Genomic DNA, 27,751 nt, shown 5'->3' with positions numbered 1-27,751 from the left:
ATTTAAGAACTCTCTCAGAGAAATACTTTGCATTTTGTATCTTGTCTTAGACCTAGAAACATCCACCCATCTGCATTTGTCTTGCTAATAGTAAGTAACAAGGGTACAGTGATTTCTTTTATATATAGATAGGAATACAGTAAAGATTAGTTTAGATGTTTTCTGTATTTAGTTGAGACTGTCCTACAATGTTGTTTTAAAATATTTCCTGTGATTCTGAACTCTGTAGTTACTGTGTTGCTTGAGTATTGTCTTGTTCTTTTATTATTTATTATTAAATATATTTAAACCTGTCTTTGTGGCTGATATTTGTGAGCTGTATTTAAGCTTTTAGAGTACTTGCATATGTATTTGGTGACACTGTACAGGCCACCCCTTATAGCCTGGCACTTGGTCAAAAACTACCATTTGGATTAATAGTAACATTACACAGTAGGATTGGTCACCCTTTGTAAGGGCCTTATAGTAGCTGATAAGTAGAGGTTGGTGGCAGTGATAACTACCTTATAGTTTGGGCAGAAGGGGGCATAGCTAGCAATCCTGTGCCAGCCTTCCCCAGGAGTGTCTGTGTTTGTATATAAATCAAATCTCAAAGTATGTGTGTGTGTGTGTGTGTGTGTGTGTGTGTGTGTGTGTGTGTGTGTGTGTGTGTGTGTGTGCTACTTGGGCAGGGGCATGAAGCACTGGTTGGACAGAGAGGGTGCTGGAGGTCTTGGCTTGACCTCTTAGCTGAGATCTTAACCCTATAACTGTGCCAGTGGGGAGTCTTATTGGGGATCTGGAGAAAGAGGAAGAAACCAGCCCAAGACTCACTGCGATCACTGTGTACTCTTAAGGGAAATTCAATTTTACTGTGTGTGTACTTATCTTCCTCCCAATGTGTATGTCCCTCAATGGTGCTAGTAGTGAGGACTGAGGCTCTTTGATTACTGGGCCAGTGCAGGGGCGTCACATATGGGACAAAGTTTCTTCTCAGCTCACCACCCTCGGAGCAATTTCTAACTCATCCATGAGGCTGATTGCCTATGCAGCCAAAGAGACAACAAGAGCAGCGGGTTCAGGAGTAGATACTAGAAGACACGCCTGGATGCGCTTGTGTGACCTTGTGGAGCTATTTAAATCATCATTCATCAGTGCTTTGTTTGATGGATCATCCCTACTTTGTCCTAAGATAAAAGACACTGTGGCCAGATGTGAGAAGAATGGGAAGACTCTTTCTGCCGTAGGTGTACATTTCTCCACTTCTCAACGGCCCTACTCTAAGAACCAAAGAAGTGGGAGACTATGGTTTAAGAAGTCCCAAGACCCTTTCCAGGAGTCGCGTGGCAAAGACTTTCCCTGGGGCAGAGGGTGAAGTAATAATGGAAAACGCCATCCTAGAGGCAGAAGTGTCCCGCAAAACCAGGGGTCCAGAGATTCCTTCTCTGGAACCTCCTACCAGCACTTCTGAATGGAGGCCTGATTGCCTTCCCCTGGAGGCAGTCGAGGGATGGTTATCCCTGCACCAACTCGCCTGGCAGCTGATAACATCGGAAAAATGGGTGCAGGGAATCATTTCCAGAGGTTACAATATTCCACTGTCTGTAAGTCCAAAACCCCAAAAAAGACTCCCTTATGAGACAAAGGGACAAAAGCCTCCTTACTGCAATTAACTCTATCAATTCACTTACATCCAGGTACAAATCCAATCCCTGTCCAGACAATAATAAGACTGACATTTAACTCCTTTTCACTGGCTCCATAGCTCAACTGACTAAATCCTTCACCACTTCCTCCCATTCCCTAACCAAAAGCCTTCTTCATACATCCCTCATTCCAACTCTCTTAATCCTCCTCCCACTTTCTTTCTACAACCCGTGTCTACCACCAGAATCAAACAACTTCTCTTAAAACTCAAACCCTGCTCAAATGCCTATCTCTATTCTCATAAACAGATCCATCCAAGAATCTTACCAATAGCTATTCTTTCTCCAATTTCAAAAATACTTGAAAAGTGTATACACCAACAACTCATGCCCTACCTCCTCAACAATCACCTCCTCACTCCAACTCAACATGGGTTCCGACCTGGCCACAGTACCATAACTGCTCTTCATTCCTTCCTAGAAATTGTCAACCAAGCTCGTGACTCTGGAAATATTGTCTCCACTATTCTTCTTGACCTTTCTAAGGCCTTTGACACCATATCCCACTCTCTCCTGCTCAACCACCTCTAACCTCAATCTCTCCCACAACTCTCTTTCTTGGTTCAGAAGCTATCTCTCTGATAGATCCCAAGCTGTGAAATGGAATACTGCCACGGTTATCTTCATCTTTCCTTAATGCCAACAAATCTCACATCATTCTCTTCTCTCCCTCAAAAGCAATAACTCTAGTCAAGTCTTGGAGTTACCATTGATGAACACCTGAATTTTAATAATCATATTCAAACGCCACAACCTTCTATTCTATCTAATCTCACCACTTCTATCTCCTCAAAAAAACTGCTACTGCTACTAAAATTGCCCAAATTCACCACTACCCCCCCCACTCAACTCACCATTGCATTACTGCTTGCCCAGCATTATCCAATAGCCTGACCTTATAAACAGTTCAAATCCCTTCTCCATTCCCACCTTTCCCAAAATTGGAAATGTAATTATATACTCCCTACCTAGATCTTATTTCATCCTATTTTCCTCCTTACTTCTCCACTTAACATTATAGTTACATAAAAACAAGATTTTCTTATATATACTGCCTAATGTACCTCATCTTTGAAGAATTGTTAAAATATTGTACTATTAGAACTCTGAGTGTTTTTGTCAATAATGTATTAGTTTACTCTCTTTCTGCTGTGTTCTTGTGTTCAATGTATCATCATTAATGTATGCTTGTATTTTTGTGTGCAATGTATGTTATCAAACTGGAAATAATAAATAAATAATAAATGTTCTACCCAGTCACGGAGAAGCAGCAGTTGTACAAATTCAAAAACTGCTTGACAAAAGAGTCATCCAGAAAGTCCCACCAGACCAAGTAGGATCCAGGTTTTACTCAAGGTTATTTTTAGTGCCCCAAAAAACAGGGGACTGGAGGCCCATTTTGGATCTCAGCCAGTTCTACAAGGCAGTTCAGCAAACCAAATATTGGATGATCTTGATATAGTCTATACTTCCAAAGATGATTGGATGTGCTCTGTAGACCTCCAGGACATGTATTACCATATAAAAATGGAAAAACTCTCCAGGAGATTCCTGCGCTTCAACTGGGAGCCAGTCATTCCCAGTTCAGACCACTGCCCTTTGGATTCACCTCAGCCCCCAGGGTGTTCACCAAATGCATGGCAGTGGTAGCAGCTCATCTGAGAATGCAAGGATTTTGAGTATTTCCATACCTCAATGACTAGCTCATTACCGTTACCACCAGGAGTCAAATAGAATGGGCAAGAGATTACACTCTGCATCTTTGTGCTTCTCTAGGCATTACAATAATTTATGAAAAGTCAAATTTACAACCCTCACACCAACTAGAATTTATTGGAGCCCTGCCTTTTGACATTTGCAGGTCTTGCTTCTCTTCTGGTAGAAAAACTTTAAAGGTTCAGATCTCAGATCAGCCGCATTATCCAGAGCAAAAGTGTTCCAGTCAAATTGGTCCTACAAGCATTAGGCTTGATGGCAGCCTCAGTCAGTATAGTTCCCTTAGTCAGAAATCACATGCGAATCCTACAATGGCTATAGCTTCCCAGTGGTCTCTGATAGATCAGCCAATGTCACTCCACATTTTGATTACCAATCACAGCAAACAAGAGCTTCCGCGGTGGCTCTAGTGCAACGAGATTCTTTCGGGCCGTCCACTCATCTTTCCACAACCCCATGCCATAGTGACCACGGATGGTTCACAGATGGGGTGGGGGTATTATCTGGGAAGGACAGTCCAAGGTACTTGGTCCCAAATGTAGGCCAACTTGCACATCAGTATTCTTGAGATGAGGGCAGTGCTATTGGGATTGCAAGGATTTCAGGATGCCCTTCCTCTAGGGGCAGTAGCAATTCAGATGGATAACACATTAGTAGTCTGGTACATCAACAAACAAGGGGGAACTAGATCTTAACCACTATGTCAAGAAGCCCGCAGAGTTTGGCAATGGGCGATTTCTTCCAACTGCTTTCTCACAGCAGTGCACATCCCGGGGAGCTCCAATGTGATAGCTGACAAACTGAGCAGAACCAGTCTCATGCCTCACGAGTGGTTACTCAGTCCTGTGGTGATAAAGGAGATTTTTTGTCACTGGGGCCGACCTTGCTGCGATCTATTTGCGTTGCCTTTAAACAAGTGCAGCAATTACTTTGCCCTAATCTCCCTCCAGGGAGTCACCCAGAGTCTTTTTTTTTCACAATTGCACCCCCTCCCCAGTCTTCTTTATGCCTTCCCCCAACCCCTCTGATATTCCAGTTTCTAAGGAAAGCCAAGAAGTCGGAGAACACAATAATCATCATTGCCCTGTTTTTGGCCTCAACAAGTTTGGTTTTCCTTCCTTTGGCCTCATCTACTTCGGAAACCATGGATGCTGGACCCAGCTCTAGATCTGCTGTCTTATCCAGAGGAAATGGTTCATCCAAATCTTCATCATCTCAAGCTCACTGCATGGCTTCTCCAATTCCCATGATTGCCAGGCATTCTTCCCTTTCATCTCCTGTTCGCCGAATCATTGTGACCCATCACAAACCTTCAACTAGGAGATTGTATCAAAGCAAATGGGAAAAATTCACAAGTTGGGCCCTTAATAACAAACTTGATCCTTATATGACCTGTGTTCATAATGTTTTGGACTTTTTAGCTAACCTCTATCAAACTGGTTCTTCTACCTCGACAATTAAAGTCCATCTAGCTGCAATCTCTAACTTCCATATGGGGTTTGATGGGTCATCCCTTATGTCATACAAACTTTGTAAAGCCTTTTTAAAGGGAGCCCTAATGTTAAGACCGCCATTTAAAGAACCTGTTTCTCCCTGGGATCTAACACTAGTTCTTCATTCCCCTTACTTTGTCTCCTTTCGAACCATCAGCTACATATGACGTAAAGTTTCTCACTTAGAAAGCTTTATTTTTAGTGGCTATTACATCTGCCAGAAGAGTATCTGAACTTCAGGCCTTGTCCTGCAAACCACTCTACATAGTATGTCACAAAGACAGTGTCTCCCTTAGAACTAATCCATCCTTTGTACTGAAGGTTGTCTCAGAATCTAACATCAATCAGACACTTTAATTACTGGTCTTTTTCCCTAATTTCTCCAGTAAAGGGTAGTATTCCCTTTATTTATTGGATGTCCACAGACAGCTATGATTTTATCTTCACAGAACAAAGGATTTCAGAAAATCTGACCAACTGTCTGTTGCCTTTTCCTCACTTTCTTTGAGTAACCCAGTTTCTAAGGTTACCTTCACACTCATCACATAGTCCCTCAAAACCCACACCACCAAAACACACACATAGAAACACAAAACACACACCTACATTTGCGGAGGCTCTCAATAAAAACCTGCCCAAGCATCAGGGACATCCAAAGCATAAACACAAGCAAACTCCACCCCCCCAACACAACCCAAATGACACATAGCCCACAAACTCAGTGTGCCACTCAGCCACAGCCCATAAGGCATAACAACGTACCCAACACTCTAGTCATAGGTGACTCTATAGTCAGGCACACTGATGTTCCACCCACTAGACTAAACAAGGAGAAAGTTACTGTCAGCTGCCTGTCAGGTGTCCGGATCCGCCACATAACGCATGCACTCAGGTCACTCCACAATAAGTACAGATATGACACTGTCATTGTCCATGCTGGTGTGAATGACCTGAGATGTACCTCCCTGGACTACATGAAAAGAGACATGGAGGAGCTCTCCGATCTTGTATCACAGGCAGGTATGACCCTAACCCTGAGTAGCATCCTGCCATCACCCAGAATGATACCACAGTACAAGGACAAAATGATTGACTTCAACAATTGGCTAAGCTTCTGGTGTCATTCTAAGGGGATCCAGTATTTGTCTGCCTGGGACGACATGATCGACAGTCCACAATGCTTTGCCAGAGATGGCCTGCACCTGTCACCCTTAGGATTCCGGATACTGGCTAAGACTCTTGCCACCCCTATAGTGCCTTTTTTAGGCAAGGTTCAAATGACAAATTCACCACCGTAACCGGTACAAGCAAGCAAAATCTGAGGGTAATGCTATTCAATGCTAGAAGTCTAAACCTCAAAATGCACTCACTCGAGGCACTCCTTAAAATGGAGAACATTGACATCTGTGCAGTGACAGAGACCTGGTTCAAAGCTCCAGAGAGCACCCTGCATTACCAGGCTTCAATTCATACCACACCTTTCGGCCACCTAACCCAGAAAGAAGCACTAAAGGTGGAGGTGTGTCCATATTCATTAAGGATATCCACACCTCCAGGCTAGTTGCACAGCATAATGCATCTGAGATTATCCAAGTGCAACTAACTCTGGGCAAGACCGCAATCCAAATTGTAGCTTGCTACAGACCCCCCACTATGCCCCAGGATTCACACTCCTCATTTCTTGATACACTGGAAAGTATTAGGGTACAACCCAACACCTTAATAATGGGTGATTTCAACTACCCCACCATTAAATGGGAAAACTACTCATGTACCAACTCTTTTGCTCAACGTTTTCTAGAATTCATAAATTCCAATGCCTTGGATCAACTTATTCACACCCCCACCAGGGGCAGCAGTATCCTAGACCTGGTCATCACCAACATGGGAAACCGGTGTTCCACACCAGAGGTCAATTCCTCGTTGGTCAGATCCAACCACAAGCTAATCAGCCTAGATATCCACATCCCACCCCCAGCCTCAATTAGGAAAACCATCGTAAAAAACTTCTCAAAAGCCAACTTCACACTTCTTAAGACAGAAGTGGCAAACTTCATGACACCCATGCAGACGGACAATAGAGGTATGACTGCCGAGTCCTACATAAATGCACTTTATAAGCACTTACACGAGTGCATGGATCATGTTATCCCTAATAGAACCAAGATGTTATCCTCCAAAAAAAGGAAGCCAATCTGGTGGTCCTCTGCCATAAACAAACTCTACAACAGAAGAAAGAAGCTGTTGCAAAAAAGAGTAAAATCCCATGACTGGAGGAACTCCCTGGTCAACCTCAGTAAGAAGTTGAGATCCCTCATAAAATCCTCCAAAGCTAGTTACGAAAACAAAATTGCCACTGACTCTAAAGACAACCACAAAGCATTCTATAGCTATGTCAAGAATCTAAATAGGAACACGCAGATCTGCTCTGAGTTGCAGCATAATGGCACTAAATATACAGAACCAACTGATATTGCCAACATCCTAGCAGATAGGTTCAGTGCTAACTTTACCCCACTCTCTTCCCCTAGAGGGCCCATCTCTATACCGGAAGAATGCAAAGTTCCTATAATCACAGCTGCACAGGTAAAAAACACACTCTCCAAAGCCAAGAACACAGCATCCATGGGACCTGACAATATCCCAAGCTGCATTCTACACGGACTACAGAATGAACTGGCACCCTACCTAAGCACCATGTTCAATCATAGCCTCACCTCAGTCTTTGTACCCACTGAGTGGCGCACTGCGACAGTTATCCCACTCCACAAAGGGGGAGCCACGACGGACCCTGGGAACTACCGCCCCATTAGCCTGACGAGCCTGGTCTGCAAGGCCATGGAACGTATCACCATGGAACTCATAAACAAAGACATTGGTAATCTCCAAACTCTGGACCCTACTCAGTTTGGATTTGTAAAAGGCAGATCATGTCTCCTAAACCTGATTGACTTCTTTGAAGCAGTCACCAAAGCCATAGATGATGGTAAAATGGTTCACACAGCTTATCTAGATCTCGCTAAGGCTTTCGACACCATCCCCCACTCTGGAATTATAGATAAGCTCACTAAACTAGGTATAAATCCCTATGTCATAAGATGGGTTGCCAACTGGCTCACGGACAGAACCCACACTGTGAAAGTAGCGGATTCCAAATCCGACATCAGACCAGTGACAAGTGGAGTATCACAGGGTTCAGTCCTGGGTCCTCTCCTGTTTGGTATCTACTTCTCTGAAGTGCAGGCCAACACAGAAGGTCTTTGCCTAACAAAGTTTGCAGATGACTGCAAACTAGGAGCCATAATCGAAACTCCTAACGATGTGGACAAACTACAAAAGGGCCTCACTGAGGCAGATTCCTGGTATCAAAGCCATGGCCTGAAGCTCAATGCCAAAAAGTGTATTGTCATCCCTTTTGGTAAAAACTCTGTACCCATGAACTACCACATAGCTGGTAGTCTACTTAATGCCGAAAATGTGATGAGACCTTGGGACACAGGTGGAAAGTAGTCTCTCCTTTGATAATCACATCGCCACAGTGGTCAGGAAATCCTTCTACGTGGCTCATCTCATAACAAAAGGATTCTCATCCAGAAAAAAAGAGGCCATTGTTCCCCTCTACTCATCACTCATTAGACCCATTATAGAGTACAACACCCCTTTTGGTATGTACCTCACAAGACATCTACAACAACTGGAAAGACCACAGAAATACCTCACAAAGAGGATTACTGGCCTCAAACAGATACCCTATGCAGACCGTCTCAAAAAACGACAGCTTTACTCCATCGCATATCGCCTACTCAGGGGCGATCTCTGTCTAACATACAAAGCTATGTCAAATCCAGAGCTGTTGGACATGCTCCACTTAAAGAAATCCCAATCCCTCCGAGCTACACGCTCTAGGGACCTTAACCTTGTCACCACAATAAACAGAACATGCTGGAGGGATAGATTCCTGTCCCAGAGACTTCCCATACTCTGGAACAGACTACCTATCTATGTCAAACAGAGCTCCTCATTAGCACTCTTCAAGAAAAATCTTGATGATTGGATGGGAAATGGGAAATTCACCCCGGGGATCACTTCTGTGGCTCTGCTCGACAGGGGCATAGGAAAATAATTTTCTTGGGTGGCGAAAGCCAGGGTACATTTTTTGGCTAGGCTTGTATGGACCCTAGGGCCGATAGCCTAGTACCTACCTATGAACCTATAAATGGCTCAGAGATTGTATTACATTTATCTGCCAGTCAAAAGGGCTTCTCCTTTTACATCCAGCAAAAGCCCACTAAACTAGACTGGTAGCGACTTCTGCAGTTTTTCATGCCAGAGCTTCTTTAGATGACATTTGTGTAGCAGCCACTTGGTCTTCTCCTCATACCTTTATCAGTCATTGCAAATTGGATCAGGTCCCTAGGGGACGGGCATCATTCAGTTTGATGGTCCTTAGGAACTCTGTCCCATAGTCAAGGATTACGTGAAGACTGACAACATCAGATAAAGAAGTTATGTCTTACCATAATGTTCCATCTATGTTGTCGATCTTTTACTAATCCTTGACATCCCCTCCCTCCTTCCCCCGGCCCGAGACTGTTAGTGGATTGAATTCTCTTAGGACTGGCTTCATATTAGGGACACATATCTGGTCTCTTCTTCCTATTTACTATTTGTCTGCCACTAATTTAGGCAAACTCGATCTGAGGTAATCTAGAGAGGAGCATTATGGGTAGAGCCTAGTTCAAGGATTTGACAATAAAGGACTCTGCATATACAGAGGAGTAGGAAGGGAATGTTGAATTTATCCAGGACATCACTTAATCTACAGAGTCATTGGAATATTCTTCTAGCTTCAGTCTTATAGTGAATGCAACTGATTTGTGGTCCAATTTGACCAGGGAGGAAGTTACAGTTGGTTGGGAAAAGAGCTGATATGTTGTTGTCAATTTTCATTCACTCCTCAACTAATGGGGCTCGGCTGTTACACTAGCTTATGGCCTCCAAATAACTCTCAAACTCCTTCCCTACCCATAATGCACCAACCCCTAACATCTCTCAAATCTCATTTGCTGCTTTTGCATCTAAATGTGGTTGCCTTAAGATCTCGCGTGTAGAGTGGGAGATGAATCTAATTTGATATATCAAATCAAAAATCTCTTTATTTGACTACTTATTTAATCTTTAGTTTTTGTATTAAGTTATCTCTACTATAGTCCTATTTTCATTCACCTTTCAGTGTACTCTTTCCTACCATTGTTGGTAGGCCTAACCTTCCTTCCCTACTCCCTTTACTTGTAGTGTAGGCCTCTTTACTTACCAAAATTGGTAATTTTTTTCCCTTTTACAATATGCTTGTATTTCTTCTTTACCATTGTTGGTATTGAACCTTTCCTGTTGCTGTTTAAAAAAAAGGTTAATTAGTATTTCTGTTGCTATTTTAATTTCTCTGTCAGGATGTGCATGAAAGGTCCTTTAGGATTTAAAAAGTGCGATGTGTGGGCATAAGTTGCCTCACTCCAGTGCCCACCATCTTTGTGTCTATTGTTTGGGCTCTGATCATTTGCAATAGGATTGTAATATCTGTCGGGGATTCATACCATGAGCACTAGCTGACAGGAAAAACAAAGTGATTTTGAAAGGCTTGCTGCCAACTTCTTTCTCCAAAGCCATTACTGGGGTCAGTCCCCCCCAGACACAAAACCAGAGATCCTACAAAAAGGTCTAAACCTTCTGAGTCTTCAGCTTCTTCCTTAGAACTTAAAAAGTAGAAAGAGAAATTGGATCTGAAATTACTCACGGTTCAACCACCAACGGATCTAACCAAGTCTGTTATAGACCCTACACCCTCAAATCCGAAACCTCTGCAGAGGACTTATTCTCCTAGCTTGGTTCCAGTCCCATCCAGGGTGCCTTCGCCTTTTTTAGAGAGGTGCTCCAAATCACCACCCCTAGCATCTTCTTGTTCCTCCAAGAGTCTCACAGAAGCAGGTGTGGATAGGATGATAAGGAAATTCTTCATGGCACAATTTCAGATGGCAATTCTTACCACTTCTACCTCTTCAGGTCAGGAAGTCAGATCATCTGCCACTCCGCCCATTAGACCTCCTCCTCTAATCCTGTCTGTTGTTTTAGAGTCCTTAGATCCAAGCATTCCAGGTCCATCTGTTCAGATCCCAAATCACCTTCTTTAGATCTGAATACCGCTGTGAGTGCATTAGCTGTGACATGCTTGGAGCCGGTTGACTCTCAGAGCTGAAGCATCCCTGTTGGATCCAGGAGGTTGGACTCAACTCCAAGGTTTTCAGAGCCATCTTTTCCTCTCAGAACCTCTGCACTGGACAGCTCGGCTCCAACTTACACCTTTGGGTGGGTTGTTCTCAGAGTGGAGGGAGGTGATCGGCCAGAAACTTGCTTTCTAGGCTCCATTGTCTTCCTTCTCTCTGGAACAATCTGCCTTTGAGATTGTGAAGACAGTGTTCACTGCTCCAACAAATCAGATGGGTCCTTCCCCCTCAGATCCACCCTCTGTCTCATATGATTTTGCACCGTGATCCTCAACATTTAACCCCACAGGGCAGCCAGTTTAAAGCTTCCTGACTACCCAGCAGGGTATCACAATCTCTTCTGATACTTCACCGGACCACCCCACTGAGGAAGTCTTTAGGAAGAGAAAGTGCAAAAGGAGGCACTTGGACTCTCCTCAAGAGTCAGTCACTGAAAATACTGATTTAGATGAAGAAGAGGAGTCCCCAAAATCACCACCCGATGAAATCTCTTTTGGAGACATTCTTGATCCTTACGCAGAAGGGTGGCTAGTCTTCGCAAGACTCTTCTCAAGATGAATCAGTATTTCTGGAAGCCTTTGGAGCTAGCCCGTCTACCTCCTGGATTACTCCGCCCTGCCATTGAACTCACTGACTTGGTCTCTAGGCAGGCATGGAAGGAACCTGGTACTGTTCAGCCAATCCCCGAGGCCAGACTGGATTCGGGGTAAAAGGGGTGCCAGTAGATGCTATGGGTATGGCATCAGCTACAAAAAAGGAACTTTTGGAACAGAGTTCCACTGTCTATCCTCCTAACAGAAAGTCTGTGATGGACAAATCTGGGAAGTGTGTTTGTGCTTCAGTGACTTCTGCACTCAGTTCACTGAACTATCTGGCACATTTTACAAGGTTTCAAGATATTTGATCAAAGAGCTATCAAAATCTCTTTCTGGAACTAAAACTGCTGAGGCTCAATCTTCAGTAGTCTCTCAGTTGGCTACCCTACAAGCTATATCTAATTTGTCCATGAGGCTTAGCTCACATGCTGCAGAAGGTGCCTCAAGGGCTATGGTTTCAAGCATTTATAAGGAGGCATGCCTGGATGGGCCTGTGTGATTTTGCAAAGCCCTTCAAGCCCTTGTTTGTCAGTGCTTTTTTTGAAGGCTCCTCTTTGTTTGGCCCCATAGTGAAGGACACACTGTGTAGGTGAGAGAAGGGTGAAATGCCCTGTCTGCAGTGGGCATGCATTTTTTGACCCCCAAAAGGACCTTTTCCCAGAAATCAACAGGGAGGTCAAAAAATACAGTTTAGAAAGTCCCAGGGTCCTTTCCGGGACACGCGTGGAGATAATTCCCCCAGTGGCAGAATGGGGAGCTGTAATGGAAGATGACACCCCTGTGACAGAGGAGACCCACAAATCCAAAGGCCTAGAGTTTCTTTTTTCTGACATACCCTTTCAGCACTCTTGAAGGGAGGTCAGATTGTCCACCTCTGGAGGCAGTCAGGGGTTCCTTAACTCTGCACTAGAGAGCCTGGCTAGATATAACTAAAGACAGATGGTTACAGAGAATTATTTCCAGAGGTTATATAATTCCCTTTTCCTTTCCTCCTCCATTATTAAGAAAATTTCCTGATGTTCCACCTATTCAGAGGAAAGCAGCAGATTCAAAAGCTACTAAGAAAGAGAGTCATTCAGGAGGTCCTACTAGACCAAATAAAATCTGAAACTTACTCAAGATTCTTTTTAGTGTCAAAGAAAAGAGGGGACTGGAGAATAATTTTGGACCTCAGTGTATTGAATAAGTCAGTTCAACACACAAAGTTCCAGATAGTCATTGTTCAGTCCATTCTGCCCTTTCTGGGCAAGGGTGACTGGATGTGATTCATAGATCTTCAGGATGCGTACTATCACATAAAGATGAACAGATGATCCAGAAGGTATTTACACTTCCAGCTGGGAGCCAGTCATTATCAGTTCAGAGCACTGCCCTTTGGCCTCACCACAGCCCCAAGGTGTTCACCAAGTGCATGGCAGTGGTAGCTGCTCATTTGAGACTGCAAGAATTCCATGTGTTTCCATATCTAGACGACTGGCTCATTACCACCCCAGCCAGGCACAAACTGATAGAAGCATGAGATCAGCTGCAACAAACTTGTTCATGTCTCAGAATAACCGTAAATTACAAGTGTCACTTTTAACCAATACAAACATTAGAATTCATAGGAGCAGCATTCAACACAGTATCTGTGGTAGCCTCCCTTCCTCTATCAGGAGTGCAAATGATAAGAATGCAGGTCAGGAAAAATAATTTGCAGTACCATAATTTCAGCCCGATTTATTCTGCTAGCCCTGGGATCGATGTCAGCGGCAATAATTTTAGTCCCTTTAGCGAGATTCAACATGAGAATTTTACAGTGAATGCTAACAACACAGTTGTCAATACTTTCTCAACCTATGTCAGTGATAAGAATAACTCAAGTATGCAAAAGATACCTTTGCTGGTGGATGCTGTCGCAACAGGAATTATTACATGGTCATCCTTTCATCCTCCCTCAGCCCAAGGCCATGGTGACCACAAATGCTTCCCAGATTGGGTGGGGGAGAATTTTTGGGGGAAAACGGTCCAAGGCACTTGGTTCCCTGAACAGGCCAGCTTGCATATCAATGTTCTGAAGATGAGAGCAGTGCTTCTGATGTTGCAAGCATTCAAAGACTGTCTCCGTCTAGGAGCAGTTGCAATCCAGACAGACAATATTTCAGTAGTTTGGTGCATAGGGAGGAACCAGGTCTTACCCCCTATGTCGAGAAGCTCTCAGAGTGTGGCAATGGACGATATCTTCCAACCGCTTTTTAATAGCAACACATATTCCAGGGAAGTCCAACATGATAGCAGACAAACTGAGTACATCCATCTTACTACTTCACAAGCAGTCTCTCAACAACAAAGTTACAGCTATGATTTTCAGTCAGTGGGGCCAGCCTTGCTGCAATCTTTTTGCCTCTTCCCCTAAACAACAAGTGTAGCAGCTTTTTTGCCTTTATCCCCCCACCGGAAGAATCACAGAGGGATGCTTAATCCCCCCCCTGCCGGTCTTCTGTCTGCTCATCCTCCAACTTCCCTAAATCTCAAATTCCTGCAGAAAGCAGCCTGGTTAAAGAGCAAAGTCATTCTCATTGCACCTTACTAAAGTCAACAGATTTGGTTTCCCTTCCTTTGGCCTCATCTACTGTGCCCACATTGGATTCTGGATCCAATTCCAGACCTCCTGTTTCACCCGATGGGCACGGTTCACCTGGATAACCAATGGTCTTTTCCTCTGTCCGCTTCATACTTTTATCTTCTTATAAGCACTCTACTGCAAAACTCTACAGGTGTAAATGGAAAAGATTTGTTTGTTTGGCAGAACAAAATCATATAGACCCCTTCTCAACTCCTCTTCAATCTGTTCTGGAATTTTTGGCAAGTTTGTTTAATGAGGATGCTAGTTCATTAACTATTAAAGTCCAGCTTGCAAGAATCTCTTAACTTTTATGCCGATTTCAAAATTCTTCACTGGCTTTCTCTAAACTTTGCAAGGCCTTTTTGAGAGGTACTGTCCTGCTAAGACCTCTTTATAAAGACCCCACACTACCATGGGATTTAAATTTAGTACTGCAAGCCTTAATTTATTCTCCCTTTGAACCAGCAGCTAAATGTGATCTCAAATTCCTGACCAGGAAAGCGATCTTTTTAGTTGCAGTTGCATCGGCTAGAAGAATTTCATAACTTCAAGCATTATCTTCTAAGCCTCCATATTTGATTTTTAATAAGGATAAGTTCACGCTATGTACCAACGCTTCCTTCCTTCTAAGGTGGTGTCAGAATCCAACATCAGCAATCCATTAATTTGCCAGTATTCTTTCCAAAATTTACAAATAAAGGGGGACTATTTGTTGCATGAACTTACACAATTACGCTTCTACCTACACAGAACAAAAGAGATTAGAGAGACAGCTCAACTGTTTGTTTCCTTTGCACATACTAAATTGGGTGAATCAGTTACAAAGGTAACGCTAGCTAGATGTTTGACAGATTGCATTTCATTTATCTATAACAAATTGGATCTGCCCTTATCAAAGCCATTAAAAGCTCACTCAACCAGATCTATGGCAACTTCATCTGTCTTCCAGTCTAGAGCCTCTATGGACAGTATATGTGCGGCTGCAACCTAGTCAAATAGTCAGACTTTTATCACTCATTACAAAGTAGATCTGGTCTCGAGGGGAATAGCAGCCTTTACCTCAACCATACTCAGGAACATCCTTCCTTAGAGTCCACCCAGGATTTTAGGTAGCTGGAGACTCTGTCCCATTTGTTGAGGATTGAATGAAAACTGGCAACATCAGATAAAGAAGTTATGTACTCACCAAAACGTTCCATCTGTGTTGTCATTTTCATTCTTCCTCAAATCCCTGCCCCAACCTCCTTCATTTTTAATGGATGACTTCTGGAGGAACGAGAAGCTTCAAGGACATCACTGTTCTTTGTATTGAACTCCAGTTATGGCATATCAGTTATATTCATACTGTCAAGCAGCAAACAAGCTCTGAGAGATGTTAGGAGGTTGGTGCATTATGGGTAGGGATGGAACTCATGAGTGTTTTGGAGGCCACGAGCTAGTGTAAAAGCCGAGTCGTATCCAAGGATTGGATCTGAACCCATTATTTGAGGAAGAATAAAAATGGACAAAACAGGTGGAATGTTATGATGAGTACGTAACTTCTTTTTCATATTGATAAGAAACATGTCCAGGATTTTATCATCCCTAGTTGGTATGTGCACAAACTGGTCCAGTGAGTTTGTATCTATATAGTCTGGAATTCACTAGGCATATGTGTTAGGGGATGTATTAGTCTCCCAGTTGCTGTAAGAGGTAGTTGAATTCCCTCCGAAGAGTGGTGTTTGGCTGAATGCAAAGGGAGTCCATACTTGTCAGGTAGGAAGTATGGGCCAAGGGGGGCATAGAGGTGGGGTTCTACAGTTAGCTATGATGTGCTAAGGGGTTTTATTAATGGTAAGTTGGATATGGAAGAGTTCCAAGTTATTTTGTCAAATGAGTCTGGAGGTGAAATTTTTGTTTTACGAATATAGAGACATTGCTGCCTTTAATACCTTCATCTAATGCATTGGGCCTGACTGCATGGTGGGTGTTGAAACGTTGCACTGAGAGGATGCTCTCAATGCTCTTGAACCTTATCTCTGTGATGATGCATGTATCGATGCATTCCAGGGTAAGAATTGCCTGTATGGAGTGGAGATTTTTGTTAAGGCTCCTAGCAGTGAGTAGCAGTACTTTTTATGTTATCCAATTTCTGTTTTGTTATACTGTGAGCTTTTGAAGACTGAAGCTGACAAAAAAAAGGCGCTGTGGGAGTGGACAAGCTTTTTGCCGGTATACAAAATCCTCGGGGTGATTGGTGCAGGTCATTGCTTGCAAAACAGGACTGTCAACCATCTTCTCCCAGGCTGGTATATATGTTGATCATTCTTTGAGAGGCACCAGAAACTAAACCAGTCGTTGAAGTCAATAATCTTTTGTTTGAATTGTGTTATCATTGTTGGTGAAAATAAAATACTGCTCAAGACCAAATTCATACCTGCCTCAAAAACACAATTTGAGAGCTCTATCATGTCTCTCTACATATAGTCCAGTGAGGTAAATCTAAGATCATTTACTCCCACATGCAGTATGACTGTGTCATGTGTACTTGTGTTGCAAGGACATGAGTGTGTAAGCGATGTGGCAAATTCTAGCTCCTGATAGACAACTGACCTAACCCTGTCCTTGCTGAGCATAGTGTCTGGTGCATCAGTGTACGTCACTAAGGAATCACCTATGAATAGGATGTTGGATTGTGTGGAGGTTTGCCTTGTGGTCTTTTGAGTTGAGATACTATGATTTATAGATGCATATTTTGTGGTAGGTGTTGCCTAAGCTGAGCAGTTGTGTGGTTATTGAGGGTCACCTATTCTTATGTTACATTTAGGAGGCCTTTGTAGTTCAGGTAGGTAAGAGCCTCAGCATATGTAGGTCTGTGTGTTTTGTCTAAAGTGTGTGTGATAGATAAAATGAGGTGTTATGTGTTACTAACAACCTGTTTACTATTTGCAGTGGTTGTATGTGGAGCTTTGCTCCAATAACATTGCGTAACTACTTCTCTCACACATTGTCAATTTAAGTGTTAGGTGGTTGTCAGTAAACATGGCACAATTGCTGTATTGTCTCAGGGTGCCCATTTCAGCCCATCTGGCCATTGAGAGTGTTGGAAAAGTGCAGACCTGCTGTTTCAGAAGTTTACTAATGTGAGCTGCAGGTGGAGTGCTACCAATGGGGTTGGAGTTGAGTTACAGGAGTGATGTCTAAAACAAACAGTATGTCAACACATGAAGAGCAATATGCCTCTTAGTGTTATATCAAATGGAACTTTAAATATTTTTAAGCGTATAAAGGACATGGCTCCACGTGATTTACAAGTGACTTTACCATCAGGAAACAGAGCAGTGAGGCTTTATTTTGTGAGTTGTGGCAGCAGTTGCAATACATATAGCATCAATGAGTTTCATTAAGGCACTGTTGCAGTATTATGAGTGATTATTTGTCCACGCAGATTTAGAAATGAAGGACTTGTATGCACTAGTTCATCATGTTTCTAATGATAAACAGTTTGTGTAATTGTTTAATCAATACGAAACCTTTATCAAAAAGTGTGATTAAGATATCAAAATTGGAAAGTGTAATACACAGAGGGATCTAAGTTCTTATAGCATGGAAAATGTTTATAACTGGAATAGAAAATGCAGTGTCTGTTTTAATGTGTTTAACGCTTCACCTTTTGGGTAAAGGTGTAAGAGAAATGTTAAGGTAAGAAAATCTTTGTTACACACAAGTGATTACCTCTGATAGTGTTACAACAGAGGGAGATATTTCTGTAAAAGATAGTTTGACTCTGGTCTCAACATAGGTGAAATTATGCAGATTAGTAAACAGACAATAATTTTATGTGGAACTTTTCTTCCTGGACCACCACTGAAAAGTGTTTTTGTTTGGTTTTCTTTTGGTCAGTCGGACTTTTTATGTCAACAAATATAAATAAATAAATATTTATATGTATGAAAATATTTGCTCTACTGAATACTCTGTAGCAAGTATAATAAATGCAGAAGAGAAGGCAGGAAGCATAGACAACACAATAGTTCATGTGTTTCAGAATGCAGTGTCAGTGAAAATGTAAATAATTGTCAGGATGTTAGTAATTTAGTTATTAATGTATCACTAAACCAGTTAAATGAAAATGAAATTGTGTCAAGCAAAGGTTTGAAGTGTACCTCTTTTTCTGTAGTGAATGAATATGATGTGGTGTATGACTGTTAAATCTGTGATTATGTTTTCATGTTAAGCAACAGGTTTATGAAGCTACTGATTTTGTTCCAGTTCTTTTCAAATGTATTTCACCCATCCCGTCAGCATCATCCAGTCATTCATAATCTCAAAGTATCTACACGGTATATCCATAGTGGCCAAAGACCTTTCCCTGTCCAAAGTAGTTAATATTTTGTCCACCTCTCAAAATAATCTTCCCAGAAAGTATTTAGTAAAATGTCAACACTTTTCTACCTAGGCAGTGAATCAAGATTATTTCTCTTTTCTACATTGATCTCAGATGTATTACAGTTGCTTTCATCCCTTTATGAGGCATCAAGTTATGACACAATTGAAGTTCATTTAGGCTCCATTTCTAATTTTCATCTTTGCAAGGCCTTTCTCAGTGGTCTATTTCTAATTCACCCACCAATAAAAGATCCTGCCTCCATGTGACCTTACCTTTATATTGGAAACTCTAACAGGACCTCCATTTCAACCAGCTTCTTCTGTAGACATAAAATATCTATCCTGGAAAACCTTATTTTGGTTGCTATTAACTCAGCCCGGTGAATGTCAGAACTCAAGGCATTGTTTTTTTATTTAACCATACTTAATATTTCACAGAGATACGTTCATCTTTAGAATTAATCCATCATTCATTCTGAAAGTGGATCAGAGGTGAATCTGGATCAGCCAGTCCACCTCCCAGTCTTTTTTTTCAACTATACCACCATGGAAAAATATTTGTTACATACATTGAATGTTCAGAGACAACTCAGATTCTATCTTCATAGAAGTAAAACCTTCAGGAATGATGTTCAGTCATTCATATAATAAATCAGGCAAAGGAATTTCAAAAACTGATCCAGCCCAGCTGCCTTCCACAGAAATTCTTTAGTGGATGAAATATGTGCAGAAGCTACATGGTCCACACTGCATACCTTTTCCTAATATTGTAAACTGGATATTGTTTCCAGGTCCAGAGATACCTTTGGAACTTCAGTTCTGAAATGCATTTTGCCACAGTTCTACCTGAGAAATCAGAGAGCTTAGGATTCTGTCCCAACAGTCAGATTGGACAGACAGATGAAATGGGGTACAGACGTTATGTACTTACTATAACACTGGATCCTTTTCATTCTAGTCCTTCAGATACAACATTCCTCCTTCCTGCCCCTTTCCAAATTCTCATCTCATTTAGAGACCTGCAACTAGTGGGTCTTCCTCTCGATTTTACTTTTGATGATTTAAATCCAGACCACAAAATCTTTGGTCAGGTAAACCCGAGCTGTGAATAGGAAGAAATGGGGAGTTATGGCAGGAAGAAATTGAAGGAGTTTGAGCCTAAGTGCACTAAGCTAATAGCCAGCAGCCGTATTGGACAGACCAGGATGAAAAAGATCCAGAGCTATGGTAAATACATAATTTCTGATATTCATCTTTAGGTCACTGTTGTGGTAGCGTAAGCTAATTGGGATATATCCTACCTTAGACTGGACAGTTGGCCAGCTTCTGAAACTTTAGGGCACCTTCCACACAGCATAACCCCTCTATATCTTTAGGAAAGCAGTATTAAGTCCGTGTTTAGTGTGTGAAACCTTCAGAGCTTTCTTGCCTCAGAGTAAGGGAAGCTGGAGCCCTGTGAGGTACGTATGTGCTAGGAAAAAGAAAAGGGAAAGGAAAAAAAGATCCACATCCTGGCATAAAACACAGCAAAAAGAAAGGGGTGGAGGTAGGGTGTTTCCACTGCAACAGTGATCTATTCAAACATCTACTGTTATGGTAGTCATGTTCATTTTTGCTCCTAAGAAGCTAGTAGCAGTTCAGGATAACAAATTCTGAAAAATAAAAAAAGTCTTGACAAATGTATTCTCACAGTCAGCAGTTCATTTAGCAAATCAAGCTGGCAGTCCACCATAAAATACTTTGACTTGGCATTTATTACTACAGTTAAGAAAGTCAAAGCATGCTCATTGAGATTGTTGGGGGCTCTGTGAAAACTATATTGGGAGCTGTCATGTTTTGTAGTAGGTTGTGGGGGGACTGTTGTTCTCCATTTTCAGTGCTAGCATGAGACCAAAAGATCAAAAAATGTCTGTAGTTGTTTTACTAGCAAAAAAAGGGAAAGTTTTGTTAAAGTAAAAATGGGAACAACAGTTTCTTTATAATTTTATTTCATGTGTAACTTTGTAGTAGGAGGAACGGTTAGATTCTTTATGGTTTTAAGTGTGAATATATAGAACAATGGTCGTACTAACCTAGCATAAATAGAGAAAAATGCATTGTTTGCATATTTAAATACATTCCATTCCTTGCATGCCTTATATCATTTTCACTGACAAAAGTATTAATGGTCTGATCTGATGGTGTCATTTGCATTCATTCCTCAACAGTTGGGTTCGGATCTGATCCTTGGATCCAACTAGGCCGCTTCTTCCAGATCATAGAATACTTGAACTCTCGAGTTCCTCCCTTTAACCATAATGAACCACCAAACTAATATACTTCAGATCTTGTTTGCCACCAGTGCGATCAGACATAGATTGTGAGCTCTTGAGCTTTGGGTATAACTTTCTGCTAAATTTCACTTGTCAGTTTTCTTTAACTGTCCATTTTTCTTTATTAGTTATTTATATTTCCTCCCTTTAACCCCTTTAGTATATTAGTCGACTTTTCTCTTACTGTTTGAGTACCATTTAATACTATTCCTGTAGTTCTTTATCCTTAAATTTTGTACTTTGATAGCACTTCTCATTACCTTTGCTGATAATTCATTCCTCTTTTCTTTCTTTTCATTATTTCCTAATTAAAAAAATAAATAAATACATCCTTTCTTATCTGTCTTTTACTCTTAATTTTCTATATGTTGGAGAAGCCATCTGGCTTCAAGAAATGTGTAGCATGTGGGCATAAATTCCCCAGTTCGGATGCCCACACTGCATGTGTATATTTTCTAGGCCCAAAACACCTAGACATTGATTGTGAGATACACAAGGGTTTCAGCTCCTGAGCACTAATAGATAGGATGAACAATGTGCTACTTAGGGGTCTTATTCCTTCTAAACATTCCTTTATGGTTTCTGGGGCTCAAACCCCCCCAAGAAACAATATAAAAAGGGCAATTCTGTTGTCATGGATTCTCACTGGAGATCCCCGGATTGCCCTTCTACTTTAGCATTGAATTCAGCTCTTTCTTCTGAGCCACCAGCTAAACTTTCAAGAAAATAGGATCCATCTGTTTTGAATCAGAAGCTAAGATGCGAAAGAAACCGTCTGAATTCATTCTCCAGCTTTGGTCTTGGAGCCTGTCACATCCAGACTTCCTTCACCATTTCTCAAACTCCAAGATGACATTCAAGGCTTTTTTCAACTGCTTCCTCTGTTTGGTCCTCCAGAAGCCTATTCAAAGCAGATGTGGCTAGGATGATGAGGAAATTCCTCAGGACTCAAATTTAAATGGGATTCCTGTTGGCTGTGATCCCATCAGGTCCTGAGAGCCTGCATAAAGCCACACCACCTGTCATAGCTCCTTCTCTGATCAATGTTTCGGTTTCAGAATCATCAGATCCGAAAGCCTTAGGGTTGTCTTCCTCAGATCCAAAGGTAATGGTGTCTTCGACTCCAGTGGTTTCTCTGAGTTGTCTGGCACAGAGTACCAAAGAGCCAGACGAATCTTGGAGCCAAAGCATCTGCGCCGGTTCTGGAGTGTTGAAGTAGACTCTGAAAGTGTTAAAGCTGCATCTTCCCCTTGGAGCAACAGTGTTAGCTCAGCTCCATCTCCCTCCTCGGTTGTGGTTTGCCTTCAGGACAGAGGAAACCGACGATCCATGAGCCTTCTTTGTCAGATCCTTTGGTTTCTGCTTCCACAGATGTTTTGTATTTGAGGTAGTGGACAGAGTATTCTCTATACCTAGAGCTCAGACAACCCTGTCCTCCTTGGATCAAACTTTCTTGTCTCATTCGATTTTGCATCCATAGCCTTGTTCTTCTGTTCCACTGTGACAGCCAGCCCAAACAAGTCAATAGGCCACCCAACAAGGTATCATTAGCTCTTCTGATACCTCCTCAGAGTATCCCACCGAGAAGGTTCCTTGGAAGAGAATGTGCAAAAGGAGGCACTTATACTCCTCACAGGAGTCTGTCACTGAAGACACTGATTCTGATGAGGGGGAAGGGTCCTCCAGATCACCATCTGATGATGTCGTCTTTGGAGATATCCTGAAAGTCTTTAAACAAAGAGGTGGTTGGTCCCCCAATAACCCTTCCCATGAGGAATCAGTGTTTCTGGAGCCTTTCGGGTCTGGCCTGTTTACCTTCTGGGTGACTCCACCAGCCAATCTGCTTATAGATTTAGACTCTTGGCAGGTGTGGAAGGAATCAGACACCATTGAGATTATACCCAAGAGATCAGAGAAGAACCTTGCTCCACCCAAAGACTGCCCACACTGGATTAAAGAAGTACCTGTTGATGCCATGGTTGTTGTGGCAGCCACAAGAAAGGAACTAGTGGAACAAAGTTCCTGTGTCCATCCCCCTAACAGGGAGTCTAGGGCATTGGACAGATTTGGGAAGTATGTCTATGCTTCAGCAACTTTCACTCCTAGGTCGCTGAATTATTTGGCAAATTTTACCAGACTTCAGAGATATTTGATCAAGGAGCTTACCAAATCTCTGTCTGGGTCCGTAGCTTCTGAAGAAGGGAATACCATTTCCTCTCAGATCACTAACCTTCATTCTATTTCCAATTCATCCATGAGGCTGATCTCTCCTGGTGCTGAAGGTACCTTACAAGTGGTGGGTTCAGGCATTTCCATTAGGAGATATACCTGGATGCTCTTGTGTGATTTGCAGAACCCTTCAAATCTTCTCTCATCGATGCATCCTTTGACTGAACCTCATTGCTTGGCCCTGAAGTGAAAGACACACACTCTAGGTGTGAACAAGAAGGGAAACCCTGTCTGCTGTGGGCTTGCACTTTTCTACTCCTCAGCAATCTTTTTCTAGAAACCAGTGAAGTGGTAGAAAGATGTGGTTCAAGAAATCCCAGGGTCCCTTTCACGATACATATGGAAAGAGTTCCCCCAGGGACAGAGGGGGGAATTCAAATGGAAGATGCTGCCCCAGTGGCAGTGGTGGTCTGCTTAATCAGGGATCTAGAGATTCCTTCTCAGATGGATCCTATCAGTGCTCCTGGATGGAGGTCTGACTGTCTGTCTCTGGAAGCAGTTGCGGGTCATCTGTTCCCGCATCAGAGAGCCTGGCTAGATATCTCAAAGGATTAATACTGAGAGGTTATATCTTACCATTTTTCCAACCCCCTTCACCAGTTTCTAAGAAAATCACAGATGTTCTACCCAGTCAGAGGGAAACAGCTTCTCTAGAGATAAAAAAAGCTGCTAGAAAAAAAATAGTAATCCAAGAGGTCCCCCAGACCAGAGAGAGTCTGGAACTTATTCAGACTTCTTTTTAGTGCCAAAAAGGACAGGGAACATGAGACCAGTTTTGGATCTTAGCAAACTAAATCACTCAGTTCAGTACACAAAGTTTCAGATGGTCATGGTTCATTCTATTCTGCCATTTCTGCACAAGATGATTGGATGTGCTCAGCAGATCTTCAAGATGCTATTATCATCAAAATGAACAGGCGACCCAGAAGTTGGCTATGCTTCCGGCTGGTAGTCAGTCATTACCAGTTCCGAGAGCTGCCCTTTGGTCTCAACACAGCACCCAGGATGTTCAGCAAGTGCAAGGCAGTCATAGCAGCTCACCTGAGACTGTTGGGATTCCGAGTGTTTCCATACCTGGACGGCTGGATCTTGACCACTCCAAACAGGCATCAACTAATTTAGCAAGGGACTTTTTACACTAGCTGTGCTCCCATCTGGGAATATCTGCCAGTTACAACAAATCTCAGCTCACTCCACCTCAGACTTTGGAATTTACCAGTGTTCATTTCAATACAGTCACCCAAGCAGCTTTTCTTCCTCTTTCTTGAATACAAACTGTTCATTTCCAGTTCAAAAAGATTGCTCAGAATTCTTCCCTACCAGCACATCTGGTACTCCAAGCCTTGGTGTCTATGGCAGTGGCAATCAGTCTTGTACTGCAGTCCAGGTTTCCTATGAGAATCCTTCAGTGGACACTTGCAACTCAGTGGTCTATTTTCCAACACCCATTATCCAAGCCAGCCAAAATAACTCAAGCTTGCAAGAATTACATCCTCTGGTGGATCCACTCCAATCAAATAAATGAAGGCTGTCCCTTTGTTCTCCATCAACCCATGGCCACAGTGATCACTGATGCCTCTCAGCTTGGAGGGGCACTTCGTGGGAAGGACAGTCCAAGGCACATGATCCCCGAAGATGACAAAAAGCATATCACTGTCCTGGAGATGAGAGCTGTCCTGCTGGTGTTCCAGGCCTTCCAAGACACTATCCCAACCGGGACTGTTGCACTTCAAACAAACAACATGTCAGTGGTTTGGTACTTCAACAAACAAGGGGAAACCAGATCTTACCCTCTTTGTTGAGAAGCTGTGAGAGTATGGCAATGGGTGATATCTTCCATTCGCTTTTTGATAGCAGAGCACATTCTGGGGAAGTCAGACATGATTGCAGACAAGTTAAACAGGTCCATTCTGATGCATCATGAGTAGTCTGTCAATGTCAATGTGGCGAAGATGATTTTCCATCTATGGGGTCAGCCATGATGTGACCTTTTCACATCTCCCCTCAACAACAAGTGCAGCAGGTTCTTATCCCTGATCTCTCCATTGATGGAGTCACTGAGGGATGCTCTACTTCATGCTAAGCCCTCATGTCTGCTTTATGCTTTTTCCTATTACCCCTCATCCCCAAATTTTTCCAGAAAGCATCTCAATTGAAGAGCACAGTTACCCTCTTTGCCCCTTACTGGCCTCATCAGATCTGGTTTCCCTTCCTTTGGCCTCATCTTCTAATCCACCCTGGATTCTGGATCCAACTCCAGACCTCCTGTCTCACCCTACAGGTATGATTCATCCAGATGTATCAGGCCTCAAGTTGACCGAATGGTTTCTCCAGGTCCCCAAGCTCTCCTCCCCCATTCATTACATTTTGTTATCTTCCTATAAAGCTTCCAGTGGAAAAAATTTAAAAAAGTAAATGGAAAAGATTTGTTTGTTGGGCCCATGGCAAGAATTTAGTTCCCTTTTCAGCACCGATTTCAAAGGTCCTTGACTTTTTATCCACAATTTTCAAGAAAGTGCTAGCTCCTCAATTATTAGGGTGTTAGAGTACAATTAGCAGCCATTTCCTATTGGAGTAAATAATCCTACCTTAGTTTCATCAAAGCTTTGTAAAGCTTTTCTCAGAGGAACCTACCTACTTAGACCTCCTTTAAAGGATCCTAGTCCTTCTTGGGATTTAACTATTGTTCTTCAGGCCTTGACTCAACCCATCTTTGAACCTTCAGCTAAGTCCAGTCCGAAGTTTTTGACCGAGCCATGTTGGTCCTTCAGAGCCAAAGCTTTCGGTGTCACCTGTTGTGGAACCCTCGGTCCAGCACCTCTTGTGTCTGTCTCGGAACCGAGTTCTGCTCCGACACCTTCGGCTCCGTCCTTGGTGTATAGGAGCCATAGCTCACCAGTTGGCCCCGACAGGGACACTTGGACCCGAACTTCTTCGGTTCTGAGCCTACTTCTTGGTTCATCTGCTAGGTTGAGCTTGGACCCTACATCCATCTTGGAGCCGATCACTTTGGAGCCGAGGGCTACTTCCATTTCCTCGAAACCGGGGCTGTCCTCGGAGCCAGAGAAATCTGCATTCGAGATGATGAGAAATGTGCTGTCTAGGTCGTCAGCTCAGCACAAGGGTACCAATGCTCTTCCCCCTCAAGCACAGACCTCTGTCTCAGCACCATCTCTTTCTCGGCAACAGAGACCCACAGCCTCAGGAACCCCTGTTGGGTGACCCCCAGTCTTCCGAGACCTCCCCAGAATACCCTTCTGAGGAGCCCTCTCGGAAGAGGACTTGCAAGAGGAAGCATGTGGACTCCCCGGATGAGTCCATCACCTTGGCCACTGACCTCGAGGAGTCAGAAGGGTCCTCTAGGTCGTCCTCTGATGATATCTCCTTTGTAGATATCTTAGAGATCCTGAAACAGAGAGGCGGCTGGCCCACTGTCACCCCTTCTGATGAGGAGTCAGTGTACCTGAAGGCTTTCGGGTCTCAACCTTCAGCCTCTTGGGTGTCTCCATCTTTTGATGCGCTCCTGGACCTAGTTAGCCGAAAGGTGTGGGAAACTCCTGATGCCGTGGAACCAGTCCCCAGAAGGCCCAACAAATTTCTCTCAGCCCCCAAAGAGAAAGAGTTCTTGACCAAAGGTGTGCCTGTAGATGCCATGATGGTGGCGGCAGCCACAAAGAAGGCACTAGCGGAAACTTCTACATCTGTCCATCCATCGAACATGGAGTCTCGAATGATGGATAGTTATGGGAAGCGTATCTTCTCTTCAGCAGCTTTCACTCTCAGATCACTGAATTACCTCACCCATTTTACTAGGCTTCAAACAAATTTCCTAAAGGAACTAGGAGGTACTCTCCAAGTTACATCAACTGAAGGAGTCCCTGAGAAAGTTACTGCTCAGTTGTCCACCTTAAACTCCATTGTTAACTCCTCCATGAGGCTGATATCCTGTGCAGCAGATGGCGGGAGTAGGGCAGCGGGTTCAAGAGTTTTCCTTAGGAGACACTCCTGGATGCGCTTATGTAACTTTGCGGAGCCCTTCAAATCTACTTTTACCAACGCCCCCTTTGACGGTTCCTCTTTGTTTGGATCAAAGGTAAAAGATACACTCACCAGGTGCGAGCAGGAAGGGAAAACTCTTTGCCGTGGGAGTACATTTTTCGGTCCCTTCTAGACCATACCGCCAGGGTCAGAGAGGTGTGAAAATGTGGTTCAAGAAATTCCAGAGATTTTTCCGGAATCACAGGGTGATTCCTCCTTCAGAGGCAGAGGAGGAGGAGCTAATGGTAGATGTCGCCCTAGAGGCAGGGGGGGGACCACAAAACCAGGGTGGCCACGATTCCTTTCATGGTCGTCCCTATCAGCACTCCTGAAGTGGGGCCCGACTGCGCTTCTCTGGAGCCAGTCGGGGTCACTTATCTTTGTAGCCAGAAGCCTGGCTCAACATCACCAAAGACAAGTGGGTACAA

The 27,751-nt window shown here is 43.1% G+C and overlaps 1 protein-coding gene across 1 annotated transcript in view; it reads left to right on the top strand.

The window, feature by feature from the left end:
• The window catches only part of IFIH1 (interferon induced with helicase C domain 1), a 2,457,004-nt gene that overhangs the window by 2,173,445 nt on the left and 255,808 nt on the right, over positions 1-27,751 (top strand). The gene's annotated exons all lie outside the window — the stretch shown is intronic.

The sequence above is a fragment of the Protopterus annectens genome, chromosome 6.part0, assembly GCF_019279795.1.
Source record: "Protopterus annectens isolate FY-2018-M chromosome 6.part0, PAN1.0, whole genome shotgun sequence".
Taxonomy (NCBI): Eukaryota; Metazoa; Chordata; order Ceratodontiformes; family Protopteridae; genus Protopterus; species Protopterus annectens.
The sequence above is the reverse complement of the archived record's forward strand: the minus strand, read 5'-3'. Positions and strand labels throughout refer to the sequence as shown.